Consider the following 10,194-nt stretch of genomic DNA (forward strand, 5'->3'; position numbering starts at 1 on the left):
AATAGCATTTGCTTTTATTATTGCTATATGTATAAAGGGAGAGAGAATAATATTCAGTTGTTGTTGTTGTATAAACTGAAGCGAGGCTTCACCTATTTATACAGGTGATAGGCCTTAATTTTCAACCTTCATTAACTACTAATATGTTTTGAAAAGCAATTCCTTCAGTTTAGGAAAAGTTAGCCGCCCAATCTCATAAATGGGCATTCAATTTGTTGTTATCATAACACTCCCCCTTGAATGCCCATTTAGGATTATTGCCTCGTTAAAACCTTACTAAAGAAAAATCCAGTGGAAAAAAACCTTAGTGAAGGAAAAAGAGTACAATATCCTTTAATTATGGGGCTGCCTCGTTAAAAACCTTGTCAAGAAAAACCCAATGGGAAAAAAACTTGACCAAGGAAAAAAGAGTACAGACTCCCCCTCTTGCTGACATTATTTAATGTCTCGAAATCGGCGCATTCCAATCTCATGTACCAGACTTTCAAAGGAGGATTTTGGGAGTGACTTTGTGAATAAATCTGCCAGATTGTCACTTGAACGGATCTATTGGACATCAATTGTCCCTTGATTTTGAAGGTCATAAGTGAAGAAGAATTTGGGAGAAATATGCTTTGTTCTATCACCTTTGATGTATCCACCCTTAAGTTGAGCAATGCATGCTGTATTATCTTCAAACAGGACAGTTGGAGCTATCATATGATCAATCAGTCCACATGATGATAGAATATATTGAATCAAACTCCTGAGCCAAAAACACTCGCGACTAGCTTCATGTATCGCAAGTATTTCAGCATGATTAGAGGAGGTTGCAGCAATCGTCTGCTTCGTGGACCTCCATGATATAGCTGTTCCACCATATGTAAACAGATATCCTGTTTGAGATCTCCCTTTATGTAGATCAGACAAGTATCCGGCATCTGCATAGCCAACTAGTTGTGACTTGGATCCATAGGGATAAAACAATCCCATATCAACCGTCCCATGAAGATATCAAAAGATTTGTTTGATTCCACTCCAATGTCTTCTGGTTGGAGAGGAACTATATCTTGCTAGTAAATTCACAGCAAATGATATATCGGGTCGCGTATTATTAGCAAGATACATTAGCACTCCAATGGCACTAAGATATGGTACTTCAGGACCAAGAATATCTTCATTTTCTTCTTTAGGACGGAATTGATCCTTTTTCACATCCAAAGATCTTACGATCATTGTGGTACTTAAGGGATGTGACTTATCCATATAAAATCTTTTCAATATCTTTTCTGTGTATGTTGTTTGATGAATAAAGATCCCACCTTTTATATGCTCGATCTGCAGGCCGAGACAAAACTTGGTCTTTCCAAGATCTTTCATCTTAAACTCTTCTTTTAGAGTTTTTATAATTGTTGGAATCTCTCCAGGAATCCCAATGATATTTAAATCATCAACGTACACAGCAATTATAATGAACCCAGATGTAGTTTTCTTTATGAAAACACATGGGCAGATATCATCATTTTTGAATCCGTTTTTGGCCAGATACTCAGTAAGACGATTATACCACATTCGTCCAGATTGCTTTAGACCATATAAAGATCTTTGCAATTTGACTGAGTATAACCCTTGTGAATATTCATTGGATGGTTTAGATATCTTCAGTCCTTCAGGGACTTTCATATAGATATCCCGATCTAATGAGCCGTACAAATAGGCTGTTACCACATCCATTAAATACATATGCAGTTTACGATTTGGTTATCCTCTTTGTATCGGAAAATGCATCAGGCAAATCATTTGCTATTCTTTGCAAATGTATAATCTTTTGAACTTCTAGTTCACATTGCCTTGATCGAGGATCTAAATGCATTAATGATGATGCATTCCAGTTAATCTCCTTTTCAGGAAGCTTATTCTCTCTCCCTAATGTTAGAAATTTTGATTCATCAAAATGACAATCTGCAAACCGGGCTTTAAATACATCTCCAGTTTGTATCTCAAGATACCTCACTATAGAGGGAGAATCATATCCAACATATATTCCCAATTTTCTTTGGGGTCCCATTTTAGTGCGATTAGGTGGTGCAATGGGAACATATATCGCACACCCAAATATTCTTAAATGGGAAACATTTGGCTGCTGGCCAAAAGCTAATTGCATAGGAGAGAATTGATGATAACTCGTTGGTCTCAAACGAATAAGTGCTGCGGCATGTAAAATAGTATGCCCCCAAATCGAGGTTGGAGATTTGTTCTCATAAGCAAGGGTCTAGCAATTAATTGGAGGCGCTTAATAAGTGATTCTGCTAACCCATTTTGTGTGTGAACATAAGCTACTGGATGTTCAACACTTATTCCATTAGCCATACAATAAGCATAAAAAGCTTGGGAAGTAAATTCACCAGCATTATCAAGACGAATTGCTTTAATTGGATTTTTTGGAAATTGTGCTTTTAATCGAATAATTTGAGCCAGTAATCTCGCAAACGACAGGTTGCGAGAAGATAATAAGCACACATGTGACCATCTCGAAGATGCGTCTATCAGGACCATAAAATATCTAAAAGATCCACATGGTGGATGAATAGGTCCACATATATCACCTTGAATCCTTTCTAGAAATTCAGGGGACTCAAATCCAATCTTTACTGGTGATGGCTTTAAAATTAACTTTCATTGAGAACATGCAGCACAACAAAATTCACTAGTTTTAAGAATCTTCTGGTTCTTTAGTGAATGTCCATGAGAGTTTTCAATAATTCTCCTCATCATGGTTGTTCCCGGATAACCCAAACGGTCGTGCCAAGTTATGAATTCATTTGGGCTAGTAAACTTCTGGTTTACAGTGGCATGTGATTCAATTGCACTAATCTTGGTATAATACAACCCAGATGAAAGTGAGGGTAATTTTTCTAATATAACTTTCTTATTTGAATCATGAGTTGTGATATATAAATACTCATGATTTCCCTCATTCATAGTCTCAATATGATATCCATTTCGGCGAATATCTTTAAAGCTCAACAAGTTTCTTCGAGACTTGGTAGACAATAATGCATTATTTATTATAAATTTTGTTCCTCAAGGAAACAAAATTATAGCTCTTCCGGAGCCTTCTATCACATTGCCTGAGCCAATAATAGTATTAACATATTCCTCTTTTGGCACAAGATGGGTAAAATATATATTGCTTTTGAGAATAGTGTGCGAACTTGCACTATCCGCAAGGCATACATCTTCATTACATATCCTTGCCATTCTTCTGAGTCTTCCTAAAAAATTTGATCAGAGTCTCGTGCTGATAACGTGTTGTAAAATAAAAGATATATAAAATAAAGATGTATAAATAGAAGACTCTAGTATTAAAATAATTAGCTCAATAATAATTTATAGATATATAATAATATTATATGTTGTAATGTATATATATATACAAAGATAGAAAGGAGTATAAAAGTAAAGAGAGAGAGAATTGCATAAATATATATATAAAGATAGAAAAAGAAAAAGAATTGTATAAATATATATATAAAAATAGAAAAGAATATAAAGAGTAAAAAGAGATAGAATAGCATTTGTTTTTATTATTGCTATGTGTATAAAGAGAAAGAGAATAATATTCAGTTATTGTTGTTGTATAAACTGAAGCGAGGCTTCACCTATTTATACAAGTGATAGACCTTAATTTTCAACCTTCATTAACTACTAATATGCTTTGAAAAACAATTCCTTCGGTTTAAAAAAAATTAGCAGCCCAATCTCGTAAATGGGTATTCAATTTGTTGTTATCATAACACATACGTATTATTATCTCTAGCGTCTCCATCCAAACTGCCTAGCCCTCCCCCACTCCTCCAGTCTTCGCCGCCGAGCCCCAGTGGCTCCAGTGCCCTCACTCCTTTCCATTTTTCGCTGCGCTATCGAGCCAGCAGGTAGCAGCATCTTCATCCCCTGCGCTGTCGCGTCAAGCCCCTTCGCCCTGTGTCGTCGAGCCCCTGTGTCGTCGTCCCCTGCGCCGTCGTCGCGTCGAGCCCCGTCCAGCCATCGTCATCTAGCGCGTCTCCCTCTGTGGCAGCCACCGCGTCTTCCTTCACTCCTCCCTGCAGTCTGCCACTCTCTGTCTGCATCATCAAGAATGGAGCCTCTGACTCAGGTTGGTTCTTGATTTTTTTGTCTGATTTTTCACTGCTGCTATTTGTTTTTCTGTTCTGTTCCTGAGTTAATTCTGGTCTGTTCCTAATTATTTCAGTTCTTGAGTTTTGTTATTGATGTGGACCATAAACCTCGGCCCAAACAAACACAACGGCTACCACAATAGCTAGGAATCAGGAAACAGATCATCCAATAACAGAAAAGATTCTAAAAACTAACCACGGAGAGATCTGCGGAAGAGTACAAGATATCAGATGCTGCGCACAACGGCCTCTCTATCTATATAAACAACACCGAAGCAACAGAGTAAAACACACAAGCACAACACAACATCACTACTTCTTCTTTCTTTTACTTTATTTGCGGTTTACTTGAATACCTCTTCTGACTTGAGCGTCGGAGATTCTTTTGCAGGTGTTCCACCCGCGTTGTTTTGAAAGAGAGCCGACCTATACCTCGCCCAACGAATAGTAGCACTACCAATCTGAAATTACTAAAAGCTCGGATCGCTAGGAGGTCGGCCTGGGTATCTCGGACGGAACATTTGGCGCCCACCGTGGGGCCGAGGAAATAACAACCCCACTAAACCTAAGTTTCTTTTTTTTTTATAGATTTGTGCTCTCTCTCTCTCCCCCTCCCTCTCTTTTCTCTTTTTTCAGGATTCCTCGAATCTCAGAGAATGGCTGACAACGGAATGCAGCAACCCACGCAAGCTGAGCTCTTAGCCCAGATTTCTGAGCTCCAAGCGGAAGTCCGAAGGATAGCCGAGTTGTCGTCCAACAACCGGACAGTAAAACATGGTGAGGGAGACCCCAAGAGCTCAAACCAGAATGACACGGAATCTCAAAAGCTCACCCCACCAAAAGAGAAGCTGACCATAGACAACCCCTTCTCAGAAGACATCATGAAATTTCAAATGCCAAAAAATTTTGTGCTGCCTACTGCCCTTGAACCATACAAGGGGTTCGGTGATCCTCGCGTTCATATCAGAAAATTTCAATCTATGATGTTTTTTAATGGTGCCTCTGAGCCCATACTTTGTCGAGCTTTTCCTACCTATTTAGATGGTTCTGCATTACTCTGGTTCTCTAAGTTGTCTGCAGGTTCAATCTCTTCTTTTGAAGAACTGGCGAGATCCTTCATCGATTATTTCGCTGCGTCAAGAATATATGTGCATGGGACAGACTATCTGAGCACCATCAAGCAAGGGCAGCACGAGAGCCTAAAAGATTACATGACACGGTTTGCTGAGGCAACCATGGAGATTCCAGATTTGAGCCCAGAGGTCCACCTACACGCCCTCAAAAGCGGCCTCAGACCTGGCAAGTTCCAAGAGACGATCGCAGTATCAAAGCCGAAAACATTAGACGAATTCCGAGAAAAAGCCGCTGGCCAAATGGAGATTGAAGAGCTTCGGGAAGCTAGGAAGACAGACAAACAACAACCTAGAAGGGAAGAGGAAAAGACCTTTAGATCACAAAGCAGCAAAGAGCTGAAGAAGCCTTTCAAACTTAACCCAAAGTTTGACAACTATACCCGGTTCAACACAAAGAGGGAAGACATTATAAAAGAAATTCTACACGCCAAGATGATCAAACCTCCAAACAGGGCAGGTAATTATCAAGATCAGAGGTTCGTGGACAGAACAAAGCATTGCGCCTTCCATAAAAAATTCGGCCACACAACAGATGACTGTGTAGCAGCAAAGGACCTACTGGAACGGTTGGCAAGGCAAGGACTCTTACACAAATATGTTGATGGGAGGAAGAATAGAGGAGGAATCAAGACACCAGAAACGATTAATCAAGGGAAGGAGGAGAATGACAAAAAACAGTGGACAAACCAAAGCCAACCACGAGGAGTCATAAATTGCATCTCAGGTGGCTTCGCCAGTGGAGGTACAACAAGCTCGGCTCGAAAGCGAAGCTACAGAGCAATGTTGGCAGTTGAGGGGACGACCTTTATACCCAAGGATGCACCCACTGGAGAAATCACTTTCACAGCCTCGGATTGCAAATCAGCAAGCCCAAACCTCGACGACCCTGTTGTCATCTCAGTGCAAGTGGGAGACCTATTGGTAAGAAAGGTCTTACTAGACCCAGGTAGTAGTGCCGATGTTCTCTTTTACTCCACTTTTCAAAAAATGAACTTATCTGACAAGGCCATTCAACCTTACTCCGGAGATCTGGTTGGATTCTCAGGAGAAAGGGTACAGGCAATGGGAACTATTTGGTTAAGAACTGTTTTAGGAGAAACCCCGCTCACAAAACAGTTGATATTAGATACATCATAGTAAATTGCATAAGCCCATACAACATCATCTTACGCAGACCAGCTTTAAATACTTTTGGTGCAATTGTATCTACTTTACATCTGTGCGTTAAGTTTCCAGTACAGGACGAGCTCATCGCTACAGTACACGCCGACCACAAAGAAGCACGGCAATGCTACCATACTAGCTTAAAACAACAAGAATTGAACAAAGCAATTCCAGCACGGGTACAAGCCGTGTACAGCTCGGACAACCCCCCTCTCCTTAATGAGCTCGACCCAAGGGAGGAATTCCGAGAAAGACCCCAAGCATTGGACGAGCTTGGGAAGGTAACGTTTTATGGAAACGCTAACAAGTTTACATACATAGGTAATGCACTTTCAGGTAAGGAAAAAGCTCGGCTAATAAATCTCCTCAGAGACAACGCTGACCTCTTTGCGTGGACACCAACGGATATGCCAGGCATCAACCCCAGCATTATATGCCATAAGCTAGCTGTGGACCCAACAGTCAAGCCCATGGCTCAAAAGAAGCGCAACTTGGGAGAGGAAAGACGACAAGCATCTTTAGAGGAAACCAAAAAACTGTTGTCAGCAGGATTTATCAAAGAAGTAAGGTTCACAACATGGCTATCTAACGTCGTAATGGTAAGAAAGAACACAGGTAAATGGCGCATGTGCGTCGACTTCACAAACCTTAACAAGGCATGCCCCAAAGATGCATATCCACTACCTTGTATTGACAAGCTGGTAGACAGCGCATCCGGTTTTAATTGTCTAAGCTTCATGGATGCCTATTCTGGATACAACCAGATTCTAATGCATCCTGAAGACCAACATAAGACTGCATTTATAACAGAATTTGGAAATTATTGTTACACAGTAATGCCTTTTGGCCTTAAGAATGCAGGCGCAACATACCAACGACTGATGGATAAAATGTTTAGAAAACAAATTGGGAGAAACATGGAGGTCTATGTCGACGACATGGTGGCCAAGACGTCACAAGGGAACTCACATTGCGATGACTTGACCGAGGTCTTTGGTCAGATCCGAGCATATAACATGAGGTTAAACCCGGAAAAATGTACTTTCGGTATACAAGGTGGAAAGTTTCTGGGATTCATGTTGACATCCAGGGGAATCGAAGCAAATCCTGAGAAATGTGCCGCAATCCTTAACATGACCTCGCCGAAGACTGTGAAGGAGGTACAGAAGCTCACGGGAAGAATAGCGGCCTTGTCGCGGTTCCTGCCAGCAATATCAGACAGATCTTATCATTTTTTCCAAGCAATATCAAAGCATAAACAGTTCACTTGGACAAATGCTTGTGAAGAATCTTTCAGGAAGCTAAAAGCAATGCTGACGTCTCCCCAGATACTACAGAGTCCGGAGGCTGGTAAACCATTATATTTGTATTTATCTGTATCTAGTCACGCTATAAGTTCGGCTCTTGTGCTTGAAACAGGAAAAACACAAAAACCAGTATATTTCGTCAGCAAGGTCCTACAGCCCACCGAGCAAAGATACCCAATGGTAGAGCAATTGGCCCTGGCACTGATCACCACAGCTAGAAGGCTCAGACATTATTTCCAAAGCCACACCATTATCGTGCGGACAAATCAACCACTTCGGCAAATATTAGCAAAACCGGAAGTAGCAGGAAGGTTGATTAAGTGGTCTATTGAATTATCAGAATTCGATATCCAGTATCAACCCAGGCCAGCTTTGAAGTCACAAATCTTGGCCGACTTCATTGCTGAGTTCACCTGTCTACACAACATCACCAGGCCGAGCACAGGGATGATGTATGTTGACGGAGCATCAAACAATAAAGGTAGCGGAGCAGGAATTATACTTGAATATGAGAACACAATCATAGAACAGTCCGTAAGATTCTCTTTTGAAGCTAGCAATAATCAAGCGGAATACGAAGCTCTACTAGCCGGATTGAACCTCGCCATCAAACTACAGATACCAAGGATCGTCGTACATTGTGATTCGCTGTTAATAGTACAACAGGTGAATGGCTCTTTCCAGGTAAAAGACCCCTTACTGGAGCGATATTGGAATATGGTAAGAAATCTTATCTCGACTTTCGATAATTTCAAAATTATTCATGTCCCAAGAGGAAATAACCAAAGAGCAGACATATTATCTAAGTTGGCAACAAGCAGAACGGGCACTTCGCCCAAACTATCACAATTAACGCTAGAAAAACCTAGCGTGAACCTAACATATATTTTAAGCATGTCACAGGAACCAGATTGGAGAGCACCCATTACAGATTACATCCTCCACGGAACAATACCTACCAGTGAGACAAACCCAAAACTATTCCGAAGACAAGCAAGCTTTTATGTGTTGGTCGGCGCCGAGCTATACAGGAGAGGATTTTCACAACCACTCCTCAAATGCCTAAGCAAAAAGGAATCAGCAGAAGCCATGGATGAAGTCCATGAAGGAGTCTGCGGAAATCACATAGGGGGGAGAAGCCTAGCGGCAAAGCTACTCAGAGCAGGTTACTACTGGCCGACCATACGAAGAGATTGCATAGACAAAGTAAAAAGGTGTGACCACTGTCAAAAACATGCAACGATAATGCACAGCCCTGCCGAGGTGTTACACAACACGGAGGTAAGTTGGCCATTTTTTAGATGGGGAATGGACATCTTAGGACCATTTCCAACAGCACCAGGTCAGGTAAAATTTCTCTTAGTATGTATAGATTACTTTTCCAAATGGATTGAAGCACAGCCACTGGCACGAATCACTGCAGAAAAGGTACAATCTTTCCTTTGGAAAAACATCATTTGTAGATATGGAATTCCAGGTGAGCTCATTACTGACAATGGAAGGCAATTCACTGATTCAAAACTTGCTTCTTTTCTACAGAATTTTCATGTTAAACACCATTTTAGCTCCGTAGAACACCCTCAAACAAACGGGCAAGCAGAAGTAGCTAACCGAATTATTTTGATGGCATTAAAGAAAAAGCTCGGAGAGGCAAAGGGCCAATGGGCAGATCTAGTGTCTGAGGTGCTATGGAGTTACAACACCACTATCCATTCGGCCACGGGAGAAACCCCTTTCAAACTAGTATACGGGGCAGAAGCAATGATTTCAGTAGAGATCGCCACTCCCACAATCAGAGCCGAACACCACACACAGACCTCAAACGATCAAGCTCGAGCAACTGAACTTGATACAATAGAAGAAATAAGAAACAGTGCGTCGCTGAAGCAAAGAGCTCTACAACAATTGACTCAAAGACAATATAACAGAAAGGTGATCCCCCGGGCTTTCCAAGCAGGAGATCTAGTCTTGCGGAAAACAGAAGAAGCACGACGAACTCAAGGACATGGGAAGCTCGCGGCTACTTGGGACGGACCATATCGAATCGACAAAGTACTCGGCATGGGGGCTTATACACTACAAACACTAAAGGGAAGCACAATCCCTGGAACCTGGAATGTTTCATCTTTAAAATTGTACATATCATAATCACATAGGCGCATGATGGTACTCTTTTTCCTACTCATGAATTTTTTCCCACATTGGGTTTTTGCTCAAGAGAAGGTTTTAACGAGGCCGGACGCCAACATCAGACTTTGTACGTCTTTTACAATAAAGAAATAAAGTCATAAGGAAAACATAATTCAAATCCTACCATTCTACAATATGCAGTCAAATAAAGCCGAGCTTCTTACTCGGTACACAGTCATTAAACCAAAATAACCGATGATAGTAAATCTCGGAATCAAACATTCACAAGTACAAAAACAAAAT

Source organism: Arachis ipaensis, chromosome B03, assembly GCF_000816755.2.
Source record: "Arachis ipaensis cultivar K30076 chromosome B03, Araip1.1, whole genome shotgun sequence".
Classification (NCBI taxonomy): Eukaryota; Viridiplantae; Streptophyta; class Magnoliopsida; order Fabales; family Fabaceae; genus Arachis; species Arachis ipaensis.